This window comes from Phyllobates terribilis, unplaced genomic scaffold (genome assembly GCF_046119375.1).
Source record: "Phyllobates terribilis strain yellow unplaced genomic scaffold, ASM4611937v1 Scaffold_12__6_contigs__length_324123572, whole genome shotgun sequence".
Lineage (NCBI taxonomy): Eukaryota > Metazoa > Chordata > Amphibia > Anura > Dendrobatidae > Phyllobates > Phyllobates terribilis.
Window position 1 is genome coordinate 96,889,986 of NW_027362772.1, and position 23,254 is coordinate 96,913,239.

The following is a 23,254-nucleotide window of genomic DNA, read 5'->3' on the forward strand; positions in this document are numbered from 1 at the left end:
GCCGTGTATCTAATCCTATCCTGTGTGATACTGTCTGCTGAGCCGTGTATCTAATCCTCTCCTGTGCCATACTGACTGCTGAGCCGTGTATCTAATCCTCTCCTGTGCCATACTGACTGCTGAGCCGTGTATCTAATCCTCTCCTGTGTGATACTGTCTGCTGAGCCGTGTATCTAATCCTATCCTGTGTGATACTGTCTGCTGAGCCCTGTATCTAATCCTCTCCTGTGTGATACTGTCTGCTGAGCCCTGTATCTAATCCTCTCCTGTGTGATACTGTCTGCTGAGCCGTGTATCTAATCCTCTCCTGTGTGATGCCGTCTGCTGAGCCGTGTATCTAATCCTATCCCGTGTGATACCGTCTGCTGAGCCGTGTATCTAATCCTCTCCTGTGTGATACTGTCTGCTGAGCCGTGTATCTAATCCTCTCCTGTGTGATACTGTCTGCTGAGCCGTGTATCTAATCCTCTCCTGTGTGATACTGTCTGCTGAGCCGTGTATCTAATCCTCTCCTGTGTGATGCTGTCTGCTGAGCCGTGTATCTAATCCTCTCCTGTGTGATGCCGTCTGCTGAGCCGTGTATCTAATCCTATCCTGTGTGATACCGTCTGCTGAGCCGTGTATCTAATCCTATCCTGTGTGATACTGTCTGCTGAGCCGTGTATCTAATCCTATCCTGTGTGATACTGACTGCTGAGCCGTGTATCTAATCCTATCCTGTGTGATACCGTCTGCTGAGCCATGTATCTAATCCTATCCTGTGTGATACTGTCTGCTGAGCCGTGTATCTAATCCTCTCGTGTGATACTGTCTGCTGAGCTGTGTATCTAATCCCATCCTGTGTGATACCGTCTGCTGAGCCGTGTATCTAATCCTATCGTGTGATACCGTCTGCTGAGCCGTGTATCTAATCCTATCCTGTGTGATACCGTCTGCTGAGCCGTGTATCTAATCCTATCCTGTGTGATACCGTCTGCTGAGCCGTGTATCTAATCCCATCCTGTGTGATACTGTCTCCTGAGCCGTGTATCTAATCCTATTCTGTGTGATACCGTCTGCTGAGCTGTGTATCTAATCCTATCCTGTGTGATACCTTCTGCTGAGCCGTGTATCTAATCCCATCCTGTGTGATACTGTCTGCTGAGCCGTGTATCTAATCCTATCCTGTGTGATACTGTCTCCTGAGCCGTGTATCTAATCCTATTCTGTGTGATACCGTCTGCTGAGCTGTGTATCTAATCCTATCCTGTGTGATACCGTCTGCTGAGCCGTGTATCTAATCCTATCCTGTGATACCGTCTGCTGAGCCGTGTATCTAATCCTATCCTGTGTGATACTGTCTGCTGAGCCGCGTATCTAATCCTATCCTGTGTGATACTGTCTGCTGAGCCGCGTATCTAATCCTATCCTGTGTGATACTGTCTGCTGAGCTGTGTATCTAATCCTCTCCTGGGTGATACTGTCTGCTGAGCTGTGTATCTAATCCTATCCTGTGTGATACTGTCTGCTGAGCTGTGTATCTAATCCTATCCTGTGTGATACTGACTGCTGAGCCGTGTATCTAATCCTCTCCTGTGTGATACTGTCTGCTGAGCTGTGTATCTAATCCTATCCTGTGTGATACCTTCTGCTGAGCTGTGTATCTAATCCTATCCTGTGTGATACTGTCTGCTGAGCCGTGTATCTAATCCTATCCTGTGTGATACTGTCTGCTGAGCTGTGTATCTAATCCTATCCTGTGTGATACTGTCTGCTGAGCAGTGTATCTAATCCTATCCTGTGTGATACCGTCTGCTGAGCCGTGTATCTAATCCTCTCCTGTGTGATACTGTCTGCTGAGCTGTGTATCTAATCCTCTCCTGTGTGATACTGCCCGGGGAGCCGTGTATCTAATCCTATCCTGTGTGATACTGTCTGCTGAGCTGTGTATCTAATCCTCTCCTGTGTGATACTGTCTGCTGAGCCGTGTATCTAATCCTCTCCTGTGTGATACTGTCTGCTGAGCCGTGTATCTAATCCTCTCCTGTGTGATACTGTCTGCTGAGCCGTGTATCTAATCCTCTCCTGTGTGATACTGTCTGCTGAGCTGTGTATCTAATCCTATCCTGTGTGATACTGTCTGCTGAGCCGCGTATCTAATCCTATCCTGTGTGATACCGTCTGCTGAGCCGCGTATCTAATCCTCTCCTGTGTGATACTGTCTGCTGAGCCGCGTATCTAATCCTATCCTGTGTGATACCGTCTGCTGAGCCGCGTATCTAATCCTCTCCTGTGTGATACTGTCTGCTGAGCTGTGTATCTAATCCTCTCCTGTGTGATACTGTCTGCTGAGCCGCGTATCTAATCCTCTCCTGTGTGATACTGTCTGCTGAGCCGTGTATCTAATCCTCTCCTGTGTGATACTGTCTGCTGAGCCGTGTATCTAATCCTCTCCTGTGTGATACTATCTGCTGAGCTGTGTATCTAATCCTCTCCTGTGTGATACTGTCTGCTGAGCCGCGTATCTAATCCTATCCTGTGTGATACCTTCTGCTGAGCTGTGTATCTAATCCTCTCCTGTGTGATACTGTCTGCTGAGCCGTGTATCTAATCCTCTCCTGTGTGATACTGTCTGCTGAGCCGTGTATCTAATCCTATCCTGTGTGATACTGTCTGCTGAGCCATGTATCTAATCCTCTCCTGTGTGATACTGTCTGCTGAGCCGTGTATCTAATTCTATCCTGTGTGATACTGTCTGCTGAGCTGTGTATCTAATCCTCTCCTGTGTGATACTATCTGCTGAGCCGTGTATCTAATCCTCTCCTGTGTGATACTATCTGCTGAGCTGTGTATCTAATCCTATCCTGTGTGATACTTTGCTGAGCCGTGTATCTAATCCTATCCTGTGTGATACTGTCTGCTGAGCCGTGTATCTAATCCTATCCTGTGTGATACTTTGCTGAGCCGTGTATCTAATCCTATCCTGTGTGATACTGTCTGCTGAACTGTGTATCTAATCCCCTCCTGTGTGATACTGTCTGCTGAGCCGTGTATCTAATCCCATCCTGTGTGATACCGTCTGCTGAGCCGTGTATCTAATCCTTTCCTGTGATACTGACTGCTGAGCTGTGTATCTAATCCTCTCCTGTGTGATACTGTGTGCTGAGCCGTGTATCTAATCCTCTCCTGTGTGATACTATCTGCTGAGCTGTGTATCTAATCCTCTCCTGTGTGATACTGTCTGCTGAGCCGCGTATCTAATCCTATCCTGTGTGATACCTTCTGCTGAGCTATGTATCTAATCCTCTCCTGTGTGATACTGTCTGCTGAGCCGTGTATCTAATCCTATCCTGTGTGATACTGTCTGCTGAGCCGTGTATCTAATCCTCTCCTGTGTGATACTGTCTGCTGAGCCGTGTATCTAATCCTCTCCTGTGTGATACTATCTGCTGAGCTGTGTATCTAATCCTCTCCTGTGTGATACTGTCTGCTGAGCTGTGTATCTAATCCTATCCTGTGTGATACTTTGCTGAGCCGTGTATCTAATCCTCTCCTGTGTGATACTGTCTGCTGAGCCGTGTATCTAATCCTATCCTGTGTGATACTTTGCTGAGCCGTGTATCTAATCCTATCCTGTGTGATACTTTGCTGAGCCGTGTATCTAATCCTATCCTGTGTGATACTGTCTGCTGAGCTGTGTATCTAATCCCCTCCTGTGTGATACCGTCTGCTGAGCCGTGTATCTAATCCTATCCTGTGTGATACTGTCTGCTGAGCCGTGTATCTAATCCCATCCTGTGTGATACCGTCTGCTGAGCCGTGTATCTAATCCTTTCCTGTGATACTGACTGCTGAGCTGTGTATCTAATCCTATCCTGTGTGATACTGTCTGCTGAGCCGTGTATCTAATCCTATCCTGTGTGATACTGTCTGCTGAGCCGTGTATCTAATCCTATCCTGTGTGATACTGTCTGCTGAGCCGTGTATCTAATCCTATCCTGTGTGATACTGTCTGCTGAGCTGTGTATCTAATCCTATCCTGTGTGATACTGTCTGCTGAGCCGTGTATCTAATCCTATCCTGTGTGATACTGTCTGCTGAGCCGTGTATCTAATCCTATCCTGTGTGATACTGACTGCTGAGCTGTGTATCTAATCCTATCCTGTGTGATACTGTCTGCTGAGCCGTGTATCAAATCCTATCCTGTGTGATACTGTCTGCTGAGCCGTGTATCAAATCCCATCCTGTGTGATACTGTCTGCTGAGCCGTGTATCTAATCCCATCCTGTGTGATACTGTCTGCTGAGCCGTGTATCTAATCCTCTCCTGTGTGATACTGTCTGCTGAGCCGTGTATCTAATCCTCTCCTGTGTGATACTGTCTGCTGAGCCGTGTATCTAATCCTCTCCTGTGTGATACTGTCTGCTGAGCCGTGTATCTAATCCTCTCCTGTGTGATACTGTCTGCTGAGCCGTGTATCTAATCCCATCCTGTGTGATACTGTCTGCTGAGCCGTGTATCTAATCTTCTCCTGTGTGATACTGTCTGCTGAGCCGTGTATCTAATCTTCTCCTGTGTGATACTGTCTGCTGAGCCGTGTATCTAATCCTCTCCTGTGTGATACTGTCTGCTGAGCCGTGTATCTAATCCCATCCTGTGTGATACTGTCTGCTGAGCCGTGTATCTAATCCTCTCCTGTGTGATACTGTCTGCTGAGCCGTGTATCTAATCCTCTCCTGTGTGATACTGTCTGCTGAGCCGTGTATCTAATCCTATCCTGTGTGATACTGTCTGCTGAGCCGTGTATCTAATCCTATCCTGTGTGATACTGTCTGCTGAGCCGTGTATCTAATCCCATCCTGTGTGATACTGTCTGCTGAGCCGTGTATCTAATCCTCTCCTGTGTGATACTGTCTGCTGAGCCGTGTATCTAATCCCATCCTGTGTGATACTGTCTGCTGAGCCGTGTATCTAATCCTATCCTGTGTGATACTGTCTGCTGAGCCGTGTATCTAATCCTATCCTGTGTGATACTGTCTGCTGAGCTGTGTATCTAATCCTATCCTGTGTGATACTGTCTGCTGAGCCGTGTATCTAATCCTCTCCTGTGTGATACTGTCTGCTGAGCCGTGTATCTAATCCCATCCTGTGTGATACTGTCTGCTGAGCCGTGTATCTAATCCTATCCTGTGTGATACTGTCTGCTGAGCCGTGTATCTAATCCTATCCTGTGTGATACTGTCTGCTGAGCCGTGTATCTAATCCTCTCCTGTGTGATACTGTCTGCTGAGCCGTGTATCTAATCCTCTCCTGTGTGATACTGTCTGCTGTGATGACTCGGGGCATTTTGCGTCTTCTGGTTTCTCCGGCACTCGCACGTTGGAAGCAGCTGCGGGGGTCTGATGAGCATCGAGGGGTCTGCAGCCGGAGCTGTGTCCGCTGTTAACATCTGACCCACTTGTCACAATGTCGCCTTTCTCAGGCATGAGAACCTGAGACACAGAGAAACTGCAGCAACTCAGCCATGAAGTGGAGACCCCGTAACTTACAGAGCGGGGGGCCAAGTGCTGAGAAGCAGAGGGCTGAAAATTCCTCACTCCCCACAACTGCAGAATCCAGACCTCCTCTGGTATCAGCACAAACACTGCGCCCCCTGCCGGGAGCTTCATGGCCGAGCAGCTGCATGCAGCCGTACATCACCAAGCACAATGCCGAGCGTCGGATGGAGTGGTGTAAAGCTGCCACCACTGGATTCTGGAGGACGTCTGATGGAGGAGTCTGGGTTTGGTGATTCCAGTAGGACGTTACCCCGTGACTGCATTGTACAGATGATGGACTAATGCTATGGGCTGTTATCAGGGGTCAGCATTGGGCCCTTAGTTCTGGCAAAGGGAAATCTTGTGCATTTTTTACCCTTACCGACCCGAAGGATGAGATCCAGGTAGATGTGGGATTGCGATCTGTAGGGTTTTCCTGTGTGTTGTGGTTTTGAGTGTTTATTTGTCTTGTATCCCGGAGGAGCATCTCCCATCTATTTCCGTCCCAGGTCAGAAGACAGAAGAGCGGGGGATTCCTTGCATCTCCTAGGAGCCCCCTAAATGTTTACACAGTACAGATATAGACGTATAGAGCAGAAATGTGAGCGGCAACCCCGACACGACAGCTGGAAATCTACACATGTCCTGCAAGGGTGAACTCCCATCCCAGCAACCCCGCAGGCGGGGAAATCCCGCTATCTGCTCCGGGGCCACAGCAAACAATCCTAGTAGTTTCAGTGGCGTGCATAAGTATTCACCCCCCTCCTTGGCTTTTTACCTATTTTGTTACATTACAATCTGGGTGTAAATATTTTTGCATTCTGATCTGTGTGATGTATCAGCGCTAAATAGTCTAAGCCGGTGAAGTGAGAAAAATAATATAGGCAGAAATTTAATGTATGGGATCAAATAACTAAAAATTGTCATGTGCATATGTGTTCACCCCCTTTTGCTATGAAGCCCCTAAGAATTTCCAATGCAGGCAATTCCCTTCACAAGTCCCATGCTTAGTGACAGGACGTCCCCCTGCGTGCAATCTAATGTCACATGTCTGTCAGTATATACTTTACCTTCTCTGAAAGGCCACAGAGGCTGCAACACCATTAACAGGAGGCAAAACTAACCAACCACCATGAAGACCGAGGAGATGACCAAACACCACCAGGAAGACCGAGGAGATGACCAAACACCACCACGAAGAGCGAGGAGATCTCCAAACACCACCACGAAGAGCGAGGAGATCTCCAAACACCACCACGAAGCGCGAGGAGATCTCCAAACACCACCACGAAGCCCGAGGAGATCTCCAAACACCACCACGAAGCCCGAGGAGATCTCCAAACACCACCACGAAGCCCGAGGAGATCTCCAAACACCACCACGAAGCCCGAGGAGATGACCAAACACCACCAGGAAGACCGAGGAGATGACCAAACACCACAACAAAGACCGAGGAGATCACCAAGCACCACCAGGAAGACCGAGGAGATGACCAAACACCACCAGGAAGACCGAGGAGATGACCAAACACCACCAGGAAGACCGAGGAGATGACCAAACCCCACCACGAAGACCGAGGAGATGACCAAACACCACCACGAAGACCGAGGAGATCTCAAAACAAGTCAGGGACAAAGTTGTTGATACGTATAAGTCAAGGTAGTGTTATAAAATAATATCCCAATCTCTGATGTTCCCCTGGAGCACCATCAAATCCATTATCAAATGGAAAGAATATGGTACCACAACAAACCTGCCAAGAGAGGGCGCCCACCAAAACTCTCAGCCCGGGCAAGGAGGGCATTAATCAGAGAGGCACCACAGAGACCAAAGGTAACCATGAAGAAGCTGCAGAGTTCCCAAGCAGAGACTAGAGTATCTGTCCATACGACCACAATAAGCCGTACAGTCCATAGAGGTGGCCTTTATGGAAGAGTGGGCAGAAAAAAAGCCTTTACTTACACACAAAAATTGAAAAGCTCGTTTTCAGATTGCCAAAGACGTGGGAGACTCCTCAAATGTACAGAGGAAGGTGCTGTGGTCCGATGAGACCAAAATTTAACTTTTTGGCCACCAAGGTAAACGCTATGTCTGGTGCCAAACCAACACAGCTCATCACCCCAAGAACACCATCCCCACAGTGAAACGTGGTGGCAGCATCATGCTGTGGGGATGTTTTTTCAGGGACAGGGAAAATGATCAGTCGTGGGGAAGATGGATGGTGCAAAATACAGGGATATTCTTGAGCAAAACCTGTTTGTCAGTGATTTGGAACGGAGACAGAGGTTCAGCTTCCAGAAAGACAATAACCAAAAGCATACTGGTAAAGCAACACTCGAGTGGTGTAAGGGGAAACGTGGAAATGTTCTGGAGTGGCCGAGTCACAGCCCAGACCTTAATCCAATGGAGAATCTGTGGTCAGATGTGAAGATCGCTGTTCACCAGAGGAAACCTCTAACCTGAAGGAGCTGGAGCAGTTTTACCTTGAGGAATAGGAAAATCCCAGTGGCCAGATGTGGAAAGATCATAGAGACTTATCCAAAGCGACTGCAGCTGTAATTGCTGCAAAAGGAGGCTCCACAAAGTACTGACTTTAGGGGGGTGAATAGTTCTGTTTGCTTCAGAATAAAAAGAAAACCAAATGTTCACAGTTGTCGGGATCTTCTCTACATGAAGTGATACAAACTCTCAAAAAAAAATTTCTTGTACACAAGGACAGTATTATAGTAGTTATATTCTTGTACATAGGGGGCAGTATTATAGTAGTTATATTCTTGTACATAGGGGGCAGTATTATAGTAGTTATATTCTTGTACATAGGGGGCAGTATTATAGTAGTTATATTCTTGTACATAGGGGCAGTATTATAGTAGTTATATTCTTGTACATAGGGGGCAGTATTATAGTAGTTATATTCTTGTACATAGGAGCAGTATTATAGTAGTTATATTCTTGTACATAGGAGCAGTATTATAGTAGTTATATTCTTGTACATAGGGGGCAGTATTATAGTAATTATATTCTTGTACATAGGGGGCAGTATTATAGTAGTTATATTCTTGTACATAGGGGGCAGTATTATAGCAGTTATATTCTTGTACATAGGGAGCAGTATTATAGTAGTTATATTCTTGTACATAGGGGGCAGTATTATAGTAGTTATATTGTACATAGGAGCAGTATTATAGTAGTTATATTCTTGTACATAGGAGCAGTATTATAGTAGTTATATTCTTGTACATAGAGAGTAGTATTATAGTAGTTATATTCTTGTACATAGGGGGCAGTATTATAGTAGTTATATTCTTGTACATAGAGAGTAGTATTATAGTAGTTATATTCCTGTACATAGGAGCAGTATTATAGTAGTTATATTCTTGTACATAGGGGGCAGTATTATAGTAGTTATATCCTTGTACATAGGGAGCAGTATTATAGTAGTTATATTCTTGTACATAGGGAGCAGTATTATAGTAGTTATATCCTTGTACATAGGGAGCAGTATTATAGTAGTTATATTCTTGTACATAGGGGGCAGTATTATAGTAGTTATATCCTTGTACATAGGGAGCAGTATTATAGTAGTTATATTCTTGTACATAGGGAGCAGTATTATAGTAGTTATATCCTTGTACATAGGGAGCAGTATTATAGTAGTTATATTCTTGTACATAGGAGCAGTATTATAGTAGTTATATCCTTGTACATAGGGAGCAGTATTATAGTAGTTATATCCTTGTACATAGGGAGCAGTATTATAGTAGTTATATTCTTGTACATAGGGGCAGTATTATAGTAGTTATATTCTTGTACATAGGGGTAGTATTATAGAAGTTATATTCTTGTACATAGGGGCAGTATTATAGTAGTTATATTCTTGTACATAGGGGCAGTATTATAGTAGTTATATTCTTGTACATAGGGGGCAGTATTATAGTAGTTATATTCTTGTACATAGGGGGCAGTATTATAGTAGTTATATTCTTGTACATAGGGGGCAGTATTATAGTAGTTATATTCTTGTACACAGGGGCAGTATTATAGTAGTTATATTCTTGTACATAGGAGCAGTATTATAGTAGTTATATTCTTGTACATAGGGGTAGTATTATAGCAGTTATATTCTTGTACATAGGGAGCAGTATTATAGTAGTTATATTCTTGTACATAGAGAGCAGTATTATAGTAGTTATATTCTTGTACATAGGAGCAGTATTATAGTAGTTATATTCTAGTACATAGGGGCAGTATTATAGTAGTTATATTCTTGTACATAGGGAGCAGTATAATAGTAGTTATATTCTTGTACATAGGGCAGTATTATAGTAGTTATATTCTTGTACATAGGGGTAGTATTATAGAAGTTATATTCTTGTACATAGGGGCAGTATTATAGTAGTTATATTCTTGTACATAGGGGCAGTATTATAGTAGTTATATTCTTGTACATAGGGGGCAGTATTATAGTAGTTATATTCTTGTACATAGGGGGCAGTATTATAGTAGTTATATTCTTGTACACAGGGGCAGTATTATAGTAGTTATATTCTTGTACATAGGAGCAGTATTATAGTAGTTATATTCTTGTACATAGGGGCAGTATTATAGTAGTTATATTCTTGTACATAGGAGCAGTATTATAGTAGTTATATTCTTGTACATAGGGGTAGTATTATAGTAGTTATATTCTTGTACATAGGAGCAGTATTATAGTAGTTATATTCTTGTACATAGGGGGCAGTATTATAGTAGTTATATTCTTGTACATAGGGGGCAGTATTATAGTAGTTATATTCTTGTACATAGGGAGCAGTATTATAGTAGTTATATTCTTGTACATAGGGAGCAGTATTATAGTAGTTATATTCTTGTACATAGAGAGCAGTATTATAGTAGTTATATTCTTGTACATAGGAGCAGTATTATAGTAGTTATATTCTAGTACATAGGGGCAGTATTATAGTAGTTATATTCTTGTACATAGGGAGCAGTATAATAGTAGTTATATTCTTGTACATAGGGCAGTATTATAGTAGTTATATTCTTGTACATAGGGGTAGTATTATAGAAGTTATATTCTTGTACATAGGGGCAGTATTATAGTAGTTATATTCTTGTACATAGGGGCAGTATTATAGTAGTTATATTCTTGTACATAGGGGGCAGTATTATAGTAGTTATATTCTTGTACATAGGGGGCAGTATTATAGTAGTTATATTCTTGTACACAGGGGCAGTATTATAGTAGTTATATTCTTGTACATAGGAGCAGTATTATAGTAGTTATATTCTTGTACATAGGGGCAGTATTATAGTAGTTATATTCTTGTACATAGGAGCAGTATTATAGTAGTTATATTCTTGTACATAGGGGTAGTATTATAGTAGTTATATTCTTGTACATAGGAGCAGTATTATAGTAGTTATATTCTTGTACATAGGGGGCAGTATTATAGTAGTTATATTCTTGTACATAGGGAGCAGTATTATAGTAGTTATATTCTTGTACATAGGGAGCAGTATTATAGTAGTTATATTCTTGTACATAGAGAGCAGTATTATAGTAGTTATATTCTTGTACATAGGAGCAGTATTATAGTAGTTATATTCTAGTACATAGGGGCAGTATTATAGTAGTTATATTCTTGTACATAGGGAGCAGTATAATAGTAGTTATATTCTTGTACATAGGGGCAGTATTATAGTAGTTATATTCTTGTACATAGGGGTAGTATTATAGAAGTTATATTCTTATACATAGGGGCAGTATTATAGTAGTTATATTCTTGTACATAGGGGCAGTATTATAGTAGTTATATTCTTGTACATAGGGGGCAGTATTATAGTAGTTATATTCTTGTACATAGGGGGCAGTATTATAGTAGTTATATTCTTGTACATAGGGGCAGGATTATAGTAGTTATATCCTTGTACATAGGGGGCAGTATTATAGTAGTTATATTCTTGTACATAGGGGTAGTATTATAGTAGTTATATTCTTGTACATAGGAGCAGTATTATAGTAGTTATATTCTTGTACATAGGGAGCAGTATTACAGTAGTTATAGTCTTGTACATAGGGGGCTGTATTACAGTAGTTATATTCTTGTATATAGGGGCAGTATTATAGTAGTTATATTCTTGTATATAGGGGGCAGTATTATAGTAGTTATATTCTTGTACATTGGAGCAGTATTATAGTAGTTATATTCTTGTACATAGGGGGCAGTATTATAGTAGTTATATTCTTGTACATAGGGAGCAGTATTACAGTAGTTATATTCTTGTACATAGGGGGCAGTATTATAGTAGTTATATTCTTGTACATAGGGGGCAGTATTATAGTAGTTATATTCTTGTACATAGGGGGCAGTATTATAGTAGTTATATTCTTGTACATAGGGAGCAGTATTATAGTAGTTATATTCTTGTACATAGAGAGCAGTATTATAGTAGTTATATTCTTGTACATAGGGGGCAGTATTATAGTAGTTATATCCTTGTACATAGGGAGCAGTATTATAGTAGTTATATTCTTGTACATAGGGAGCAGTATTATAGTAGTTATATCCTTGTACATAGGGAGCAGTATTATAGTAGTTATATTCTTGTACATAGGGGGCAGTATTATAGTAGTTATATCCTTGTACATAGGGAGCAGTATTATAGTAGTTATATTCTTGTACATAGGGAGCAGTATTATAGTAGTTATATCCTTGTACATAGGGAGCAGTATTATAGTAGTTATATTCTTGTACATAGGGGGCAGTATTATAGTAGTTATATCCTTGTACATAGGGAGCAGTATTATAGTAGTTATATTCTTGTACATAGGGAGCAGTATTATAGTAGTTATATCCTTGTACATAGGGAGCAGTATTATAGTAGTTATATTCTTGTACATAGGAGCAGTATTATAGTAGTTATATCCTTGTACATAGGGAGCAGTATTATAGTAGTTATATCCTTGTACATAGGGAGCAGTATTATAGTAGTTATATTCTTGTACATAGGGGCAGTATTATAGTAGTTATATTCTTGTACATAGGGGTAGTATTATAGAAGTTATATTCTTGTACATAGGGGCAGTATTATAGTAGTTATATTCTTGTACATAGGGGCAGTATTATAGTAGTTATATTCTTGTACATAGGGGGCAGTATTATAGTAGTTATATTCTTGTACATAGGGGGCAGTATTATAGTAGTTATATTCTTGTACACAGGGGCAGTATTATAGTAGTTATATTCTTGTACATAGGAGCAGTATTATAGTAGTTATATTCTTGTACATAGGGGCAGTATTATAGTAGTTATATTCTTGTACATAGGAGCAGTATTATAGTAGTTATATTCTTGTACATAGGGGTAGTATTATAGTAGTTATATTCTTGTACATAGGGGGCAGTATTATAGTAATTATATTCTTGTACATAGGGGGCAGTATTATAGTAGTTATATTCTTGTACATAGGGGGCAGTATTATAGCAGTTATATTCTTGTACATAGGGAGCAGTATTATAGTAGTTATATTCTTGTACATAGAGAGCAGTATTATAGTAGTTATATTCTTGTACATAGGAGCAGTATTATAGTAGTTATATTCTAGTACATAGGGGCAGTATTATAGTAGTTATATTCTTGTACATAGGGAGCAGTATAATAGTAGTTATATTCTTGTACATAGGGGCAGTATTATAGTAGTTATATTCTTGTACATAGGGGTAGTATTATAGAAGTTATATTCTTGTACATAGGGGCAGTATTATAGTAGTTATATTCTTGTACATAGGGGCAGTATTATAGTAGTTATATTCCTGTACATAGGGGGCAGTATTATAGTAGTTATATTCTTGTACATAGGGGGCAGTATTATAGTAGTTATATTCTTGTACACAGGGGCAGTATTATAGTAGTTATATTCTTGTACATAGGAGCAGTATTATAGTAGTTATATTCTTGTACATAGGGGCAGTATTATAGTAGTTATATTCTTGTACATAGGAGCAGTATTATAGTAGTTATATTCTTGTACATAGGGGTAGTATTATAGTAGTTATATTCTTGTACATAGGAGCAGTATTATAGTAGTTATATTCTTGTACATAGGGGGCAGTATTATAGTAGTTATATTCTTGTACATAGGGGGCAGTATTATAGTAGTTATATTCTTGTACATAGGGGGCAGTATTATAGTAGTTATATTCTTGTACATAGGAGCAGTATTATAGTAGTTATATTCTTGTACATAGGGGCAGTATTATAGTAGTTATATTCTTGTACATAGGAGCAGTATTATAGTAGTTATATTCTTGTACATAGGGGTAGTATTATAGTAGTTATATTCTTGTACATAGGAGCAGTATTATAGTAGTTATATTCTTGTACATAGGGGGCAGTATTATAGTAGTTATATTCTTGTACATAGGGGGCAGTATTATAGTAGTTATATTCTTGTACATAGGGGGCAGTATTATAGTAGTTATATTCTTGTACATAGGGGGCAGTATTATAGTAGTTATATTCTTGTACATAGGGGGCAGTATTATAGTAGTTATATTCTTGTACATAGGAGCAGTATTATAGTAGTTATATTCTTGTACATAGGGGCAGTATTATAGTAGTTATATTCTTGTACATAGGAGCAGTATTATAGTAGTTATATTCTTGTACATAGGGGTAGTATTATAGTAGTTATATTCTTGTACATAGGAGCAGTATTATAGTAGTTATATTCTTGTACATAGGGGGCAGTATTATAGTAGTTATATTCTTGTACATAGGGGGCAGTATTATAGTAGTTATATTCTTGTACATAGGGAGCAGTATTATAGTAGTTATATTCTTGTACATAGGGAGCAGTATTATAGTAGTTATATTCTTGTACATAGGGAGCAGTATTATAGTAGTTATATTCTTGTACATAGAGAGCAGTATTATAGTAGTTATATTCTTGTACATAGGAGCAGTATTATAGTAGTTATATTCTAGTACATAGGGGCAGTATTATAGTAGTTATATTCTTGTACATAGGGAGCAGTATAATAGTAGTTATATTCTTGTACATAGGGGCAGTATTATAGTAGTTATATTCTTGTACATAGGGGTAGTATTATAGAAGTTATATTCTTATACATAGGGGCAGTATTATAGTAGTTATATTCTTGTACATAGGGGCAGTATTATAGTAGTTATATTCTTGTACATAGGGGGCAGTATTATAGTAGTTATATTCTTGTACATAGGGGGCAGTATTATAGTAGTTATATTCTTGTACATAGGGGCAGGATTATAGTAGTTATATTATTGTACATAGGGGTAGTATTATAGAAGTTATATTCTTATACATAGGGGCAGTATTATAGTAGTTATATTCTTGTACATAGGGGCAGTATTATAGAAGTTATATTCTTATACATAGGGGCAGTATTATAGAAGTTATATTCTTATACATAGGGGCAGTATTATAGTAGTTATATTCTTGTACATAGGGGTAGTATTATAGAAGTTATATTCTTATACATAGGGGCAGTATTATAGTAGTTATATTCTTGTACATAGGGGCAGTATTATAGTAGTTATATTCTTGTACATAGGGGGCAGTATTATAGTAGTTATATCCTTGTACATAGGGGGCAGTATTATAGTAGTTATATTCTTGTACATAGGGGTAGTATTATAGTAGTTATATTCTTGTACATAGGAGCAGTATTATAGTAGTTATATTCTTGTACATAGGGAGCAGTATTACAGTAGTTAGTCTTGTACATAGGGGGCAGTATTACAGTAGTTATATTCTTGTATATAGGGGGCTGTATTATAGTAGTTATATTCTTGTACATTGGAGCAGTATTACAGTAGTTATATTCTTGTATATAGGGGGCTGTATTATAGTAGTTATATTCTTGTACATTGGAGCAGTATTATAGTAGTTATATTCTTGTACATAGGGGGCAGTATTATAGTAGTTATATTCTTGTACATAGGGAGCAGTATTACAGTAGTTATATTCTTGTACATAGGGGGCAGTATTATAGTAGTTATATTCTTGTACATAGGGGGCAGTATTATAGTAGTTATATTCTTGTACATAGGGGGCAGTATTATAGTAGTTATATTCTTGTACATAGGGAGCAGTATTATAGTAGTTATATTCTTGTACATAGAGAGCAGTATTATAGTAGTTATATTCTTGTACATAGGAGCAGTATTATAGTAGTTATATTCTAGTACATAGGGGCAGTATTATAGTAGTTATATTCTTGTACATAGGGAGCAGTATAATAGTAGTTATATTCTTGTACATAGGGGCAGTATTATAGTAGTTATATTCTTGTACATAGGGGTAGTATTATAGAAGTTATATTCTTGTACATAGGGGCAGTATTATAGTAGTTATATTCTTGTACATAGGGGCAGTATTATAGTAGTTATATTCTTGTACATAGGGGGCAGTATTATAGTAGTTATATTCTTGTACATAGGGGGCAGTATTATAGTAGTTATATTCTTGTACATAGGGGCAGGATTATAGTAGTTATATCCTTGTACATAGGGGGCAGTATTATAGTAGTTATATTCTTGTACATAGGGGTAGTATTATAGTAGTTATATTCTTGTACATAGGAGCAGTATTATAGTAGTTATATTCTTGTACATAGGGGGCAGTATTATAGTAGTCATATTCTTGTACATAGGGAGCAGTATTACAGTAGTTATAGTCTTGTACATAGGGGGCAGTATTACAGTAGTTATATTCTTGTATATAGGGGGCTGTATTATAGTAGTTATATTCTTGTATATAGGGGGCAGTATTATAGTAGTTATATTCTTGTACATAGGGAGCAGTATTATAGTAGTTATATTCTTGTACATAGGGAGCAGTATTACAGTAGTTATATTCTTGTACATAGGGGGCAGTATTATAGTAGTTATATTCTTGTACATAGGGGGCAGTATTATAGTAGTTATATTCTTGTACATAGGGGGCAGTATTATAGTAGTTATATTCTTGTACATAGGAGCAGTATTATAGTAGTTATATTCTTGCACATAGGGGCAGCATTATAGTAGTTATATTCTTGTACATAGGAGCAGTATTATAGTAGTTATATTCTTGCACATAGGGGGCAGTATTATAGTAGTTATATTCCTGTACATACAGTGGTGGCCAAAAGTATTGGCACCCCTGCAATTCTGTCAGATAATACTCAGTTTCTTGCAATCACAAATTCTTTGGTCTTATTCTCTTCATTTAATTTGCTTGCAAGGAAAAAACACAAAAGAGAATGAAGCAAAAATCAAATCATTGATCATTTCACACAAAACTCCAAAAAAGGGCCGGACAAAAGTATTGGCACCCTCAGCCTAATACTTGGTTGCACAACCTTTAGCCAAAATAACTGCGAACAACCGCTTCCGGTAACCATCAATGAGTTTCTTACAATGCTCTGCTGGAATTGTAGACCATTCTTCTTTGGCAAACTGCTCCAGGTCCCTGATATTTGAAGGGTGCCTTCTCCAAACTGCCATTTTGCGATCTCTCCACAGGTGTTCTATGGGATTCAGGTCTGGACTCATTGCTGGCCACCTTAGAAGTCTCCAGTGCTTTCTCCCATACCATTTTATAGTGCTTTTGGAAGTGTGTTTTGGGTCATTGTCCTGCAGGAAGACCCATGACCTCTGAGGGAGACCCAGCTTTCTCACACTGGGCCCTACATTATGCTGCAAAATTTGTTGGTAGTCTTCAGACTTCATAAGGCCGTGCACACGGTCAAGCAGTCCAGTGCCAGAGGCAGCAAAGCAACCCCAAAACATCAGGGAACCTCTGTAACGGGTCTGGGAGGCGGAACTTCTGAGCTACTATACAAGGGGGCGGTCCTTGTAAGGGAGCGGGTGGCGACCAGGGAAGACGGGCAGGCAGTCACAGCAGGTGACCGGGACAGTCTCTGGGTGAACGGGCTGGAGGTCACGGCAAGTGACCGGGGCAGACTCTGGATGAACGGGCAGGAGGTCACGGCAAGTGACCGGGGCAGTCTCTGGATGAACGGGCAGGAGGTCACGGCAAGTGACCGGGGCAGTCTCTGGGTAAAGGGTAGGTACGACCTGTGATGGCTGAGCCTCCAGGTAGGCCAACAGACAGGCAGCAGATGAGCGCTCCCAGGTGAGCGGGCAAGAGTCTCTGGACTGGCAGGTGGTCACAGCACGTGACGGCGGAGCCTCCAGGTAGGCTAGCAGGCAGGTAGCAGATGTGCGCTCCCAGGTGAGCGGGCAAGCTGGTCCATAGACAGACTGACAGGAGTAGGAAGGCAGACCGTCGGACCTCAGGCTAGCAAGCAGGTAGGAGGAATGTCAGGCAGGAAACAGACAGCAAACTGGCAGGTTTCTGGCAGGTAACTGGCAACGGGACCTGAGGGCTGAAGCAGAGTAGTGAACAGTGCAACAACATTGCTCGGGCACCTCCATTTTGGAGGAGGTGCCTTATATATGGTGAAGTCCTCCGGCCATTGGCCGGGGACTCTGTAGGACGGCGCGCGCGGCCCCTCTAAGAGGGAGGGAGCGCGCGCGCCCTAAGCACAGTGGCCGGGAAGGAGCGCGCGCTGCCAGCAGAGCGTGAGGAGGACGCCGGGCTCGGAGCAGAGGGGTGAGGGGAACAGCGTCCCTGCCTAGCAGAGGGCAGGGACGCCGGCGCTACAGTACCCCCCCCTTTAGGCCCCCCCTTTTTTAGGCCAGAGAGAAATTTAGCTAGGATGAGAGGGGCATGGATGTTCTCCCGGGGCTCCCACGTTCTCTCCTCAGGACCAAACCCCTTCCAATCTACTAGAAAAAAGGTCTTCCCTCTTACCCTTTTGGTGGCCAGAATGTTCTCTACCTCAAATTCGTTTTCAGCGGAAACCGGAGCAGGAGGCGTACCTGTAGACTTGGAAAAAGAGTTAAGTACCACAGGTTTGAGGAGAGATACATGGAAGGAGTTAGGGATCCGTAAGTTGGCCGGGAGTTTCAATTTATAGGCCACCGGGTTGATCTGACTGATGACCTCCAGAGGACCGATGAACCGAGGCCCTAACTTATAGGAAGGAATCTTGAGCCGGACATACTTGGACGAGAGCCAGACCTTATCCCCTGGACGGAATTGAGGAGGATCCAGACGTTTTTTGTCAGCATGTCTTTTCATACGCTCGGATGACAGAAGGAGTGCGGACCGGGTACTCTCCCATATGGAGGAAAATTTGTTAACAAGAGATTCCGCAGCCGGATTGTCCACCGAGGTGGAGACGGGAAATGGGATCCGAGGATGCTGACCGAAGACAACAAAAAACGGGGATTTGGAGGAAGATTCGCTCTCGTGATTGTTGTAAGAAAATTGGGCCCATGGCAGGAGATCCACCCAGTCAGAATGATGGGCATTAACGAAGTGCCGGAGGTAACTGGTCAGGTTCTGATTGATCCGCTCCACTTGACCATTAGACTGTGGGTGGTAAGCGGAGGAGAAGTCCAGGGTGACGTCTAGCAGTTTACAAGTGGCTCTCCAGAAGCGTGAGGTGAACTGTACCCCACGATCCGACACGATGTGGAGGGGCAGGCCATGAAGACAGAAGATGTGGCGGATAAAGTCTTTAGCCAGCTCGGGTGCAGACGGGAGGCCTGGCAGGGGAACGAAATGAGCCATCTTGGAGAAGCGGTCAGCGACCACCCAAATGACCGTACAACCGGCAGAGACGGGGAGATCAGTTATAAAGTCCATTGCTATATGCTGCCAGGGGGCAGCAGGTACAGGAAGCGGAAGGAGGCGGCCGGCTGGCAGATGTCTCGGAACCTTGTTGCGGGCGCAGGACACACAGGCAGAAACAAAGTCTATTACGTCCTTGTGCAGGGTAGGCCACCAGTAGTGCCGGGTAATAAGCTGGAGGGTCTTTTCCTGACCGGCGTGGCCAGCTAGTTTAGACGAATGACCCCAGTGTAGGATCTTCTCCCGATCAGGTACTGATACGAACGTCTTACCGGGAGGGAAACGATTTAGACTCACGGGAGCCACCTGCATTACTCTGGCGGGATCGATGATGTGTTTCGGTTCTTCCTCGAGATCAGACACCAGAAAGGATCGGGACAAGGCATCCGCCTTGATGTTTTTGTCAGCCGGGCGAAAATGAAGAATAAAATCAAAGCGAGCAAAAAACAAGGACCACCGAGCTTGGCGCGGGTTAAGTCTCTGGGCATGCTGGAGGTAAGCCAAGTTCTTGTGGTCAGTGTAAATTATTACCGGGTGAAGAGCCCCTTCGAGCAGGTAACGCCACTCCTCCAATGCCAGCTTGATGGCCAATAACTCTCGATCTCCTATGGAATAGTTGCGCTCAGAAGAGGAGAAGAGTTTGGAGAAGAAGCCACAAGTTACCATTCTCCCGGAAGATGATTTTTGGGTAAGTACCGCTCCGGCTCCAGAGGAGGAGGCGTCAACCTCCAGGAAGAACTGCTTGTTGCCATCTGGGCGATGCAGCACCGGGGCGGAAGAGAAGGCCTGTTTTAAGGAAAGAAAGGCCTCCTCTGCTTCGGGCGGCCACTCTCTGGGATTAGTGCCCTTACGGGTGAGCGCGGAAATTGGGGCAGTCCGGGAAGAGAAGTGCGGTATGAAGAGGCAGTAGTAGTTGGCGAAGCCCAGGAACCGCTGAATGGCCTTCAACCCCTCCGGTCGGGGCCATTTCTCGATGGCAGACAGTTTCTCTGGATCCATTCGTAGGCCGGTCTGAGAAATAATGTAGCCCAAAAACGGAAGCGAGGTCTGCTCAAAGAGGCACTTCTCATATTTAGCGAAGAGGTGATTCTGCCTGAGCCTGAGCAGGACCTGACGAACGTCTCTCCGGTGAGTCTGGAGATCCGGAGAGAAGACCAAGATGTCGTCCAGGTACACCACTACGCAGGAGTAGAGAAGGTCCCGGAAGATGTCATTGACCAACTCTTGAAAGACGGCAGGAGCGTTACAGAGACCAAAGGGCATTACCAGATATTCATAGTGGCCGTCCCGGGTGTTGAATGCCGTCTTCCATTCATCCCCTTGACTGATACGGACCAGGTTGTACGCCCCACGGAGGTCCAGTTTGGTGAAGATTCTAGCCCCCCTCAGACGATCAAATAATTCTGGAATGAGCGGAAGGGGGTACTTATTCTTCACCGTGATCTGGTTAAGGCCTCTATAGTCTATACAGGGACGGAGAGAGCCGTCCTTCTTTTTTACGAAAAAGAAGCCTGCTCCCGCCGGGGAGGTAGATTTCCGGATGAATCCCCTGGCCAAATTCTCCTCAATATATTCGGACATCGACCGGGTCTCAGCAGCGGACAATGGGTAAATACGCCCAAGGGGAGGCGTAGTACCGGGTAACAGGCCGATAGGACAGTCGTATGGTCTATGAGGGGGTAATGTCTCTGCCTCCTTTTTATTAAAGACATCAGCAAATGACCAATAGGGAATCGGAAGTCCAGGTAGATTAGCTGGGGTAGGAGAAGGACGGGCGGGATGAACAGGAACCAAACAAGTCTTATGACAGTCCTGTCCCCAGCGAAGGACTTCTCCGGTCTGCCAGTCAAGCACGGGTGCATGTCTCTGGAGCCAAGGTAGACCTAGTAAGAGGGCGTGAGAGAGTCCAGGCAGAACATGAAAAGAGATGCTCTCAGAATGCAGCATTCCCACCTGCAGAGTTATGGATTCGGTGATGAGTTGGATGGGACATGGTAAGAGGCCCCCATCCACAGCAGCGACAGATAATGGTATAGCCAGAGGTTTGGTGGGAATGCGGTATTTTTCTACCAGGGCCTGTGAAATAAGATTCCCGGCCGCTCCAGAGTCAAGTTGGGCTAGTTCGAAATAACGATTCTCCCCACAGATAATTGAGACTGACAGCAGCAGAGATGGAGAGGATTTATTCTTGTCTAGGTCGACCTCTCTGAGCGAACCTAGACACAGGCGTTTCCCGACCTCTCCGGGCAGGTACGGATCCGGTGCTCCTTACTGCCACAGTAGAAGCAGCTCCCCTCGGCACGGCGTAAGTCCTGACGGGTTTTGACCATCTTGGTCTGGTCGACCTGCATAGGCTCAGGAGAGTGTACCTGGGGAGAAACGGAGGGAGTGACGGGTTTCTGAAAAGTAGGAGCTAGACGTGGAAACCTCCTCTCACGGGTGACTTCTTTGGCACGCTCCTGGAACCGTAGGTCAATCCGGGTGGCAAGAGTTATTAGGTCATCGAGAGTGGTAGGGATGTCTTGACCGGCGAGTTCATCTTTAATACGGCCGGACAGACCCTCCCAGAAGACAGATACCAGAGCGTCGTTATCCCAGGCCAGCTCCGAGGCAAGGGTACGGAACCGTATGGCATATTGGCCCACGGTGAGACTTCCCTGACGGAGGCGTAGCAGAGATGATGCGGATGAGGTCTTCCGTCCGGGTTCGTCGAAGACTTTCCGGAAAGCCGTGAGAAAGGCAGGCAAGTCGGACACCAGGGGGTCTCCTCTCTCCCATAGAGGATTTAGCCAGGCCAGGGCCTCCCTGGTGAGATGGGACATGATGAAGGCAATTTTGGCCCGGTCGGAGTTAAACTGGTGGGACAGGAGTTCAAAGTGCAGGGTGCACTGATTTATAAAGCCCCGAGCCTGAGCGGAGTCGCCTCCGAAGCGAGGAGGTGCAGAAAGCCGGGGTCCGGGGTAGGATACCATAGTATTGGTGGGCAGCGGAGCTGCCGGATTGCGAGTCATGGCACTGGCGGTGGTTGCTGGTGGAGCAGTCAGAGTGTCCAGACGAGAATTGACATTCCGCAGGTGACCCAGGATGGACTCCTGTTGGGACCTCTGACGGGACAGTTCATGACACAGGTCCGAGAGTGAGGGAGCTTGGGTGCCACCGGGTTCCATGGCCCGAGCAAACTGTAACGGGTCTGGGAGGCGGAACCTCTGAGCTACTATACAAGGGGGCGGTCCTTGTAAGGGAGCGGGTGGCGACCAGGGAAGACGGGCAGGCAGTCACAGCAGGTGACCGGGACAGTCTCTGGGTGAATGGGCTGGAGGTCACGGCAAGTGACCGGGACAGTCTCTGGGTGAACGGGCTGGAGGTCACGGCAAGTGACCGGGGCAGTCTCTGGATGAACGGGCTGGAGGTCACGGCAAGTGACCGGGGCAGTCTCTGGATGAACGGGCAGGAGGTCACGGCAAGTGACCGGGGCAGTCTCTGGATGAACGGGCAGGAGGTCACGGCAAGTGACCGGGGCAGTCTCTGGATGAACGGGCAGGAGGTCACGGCAAGTGACCGGGGCAGTCTCTGGATGAACGGGCAGGAGGTCACGGCAAGTGACCGGGGCAGTCTCTGGGTAAAGGGAAGGTACGACCTGTGATGGCTGAGCCTCCAGGTAGGCTAGCAGGCAGATGGTAGATGTGTGCTCCCAGGTGAGCAAGCGAGAGTCTCTGGATAAACGGGTGGTCACAGCATGTGACGGCAGAGCCTCCAGGTAGGCCAACAGACAGGCAGCAGATGAGCGCTCCCAGGTGAGCGGGCAGGAGTCTCTGGAATGGCAGGTGGTCACAGCACGTGACGGCGGAGCCTCCAGGTAGGCTAGCAGGCAGGTAGCAGATGTGCGCTCCCAGGTGAGCGGGCAGGAGTCTCTGGAATGGCAGGTGGTCACAGCACGTGACGGCGGAGCCTCCAGGTAGGCTAGCAGGCAGGTAGCAGATGTGCGCTCCCAGGTGAGCGGGCAAGCTGGT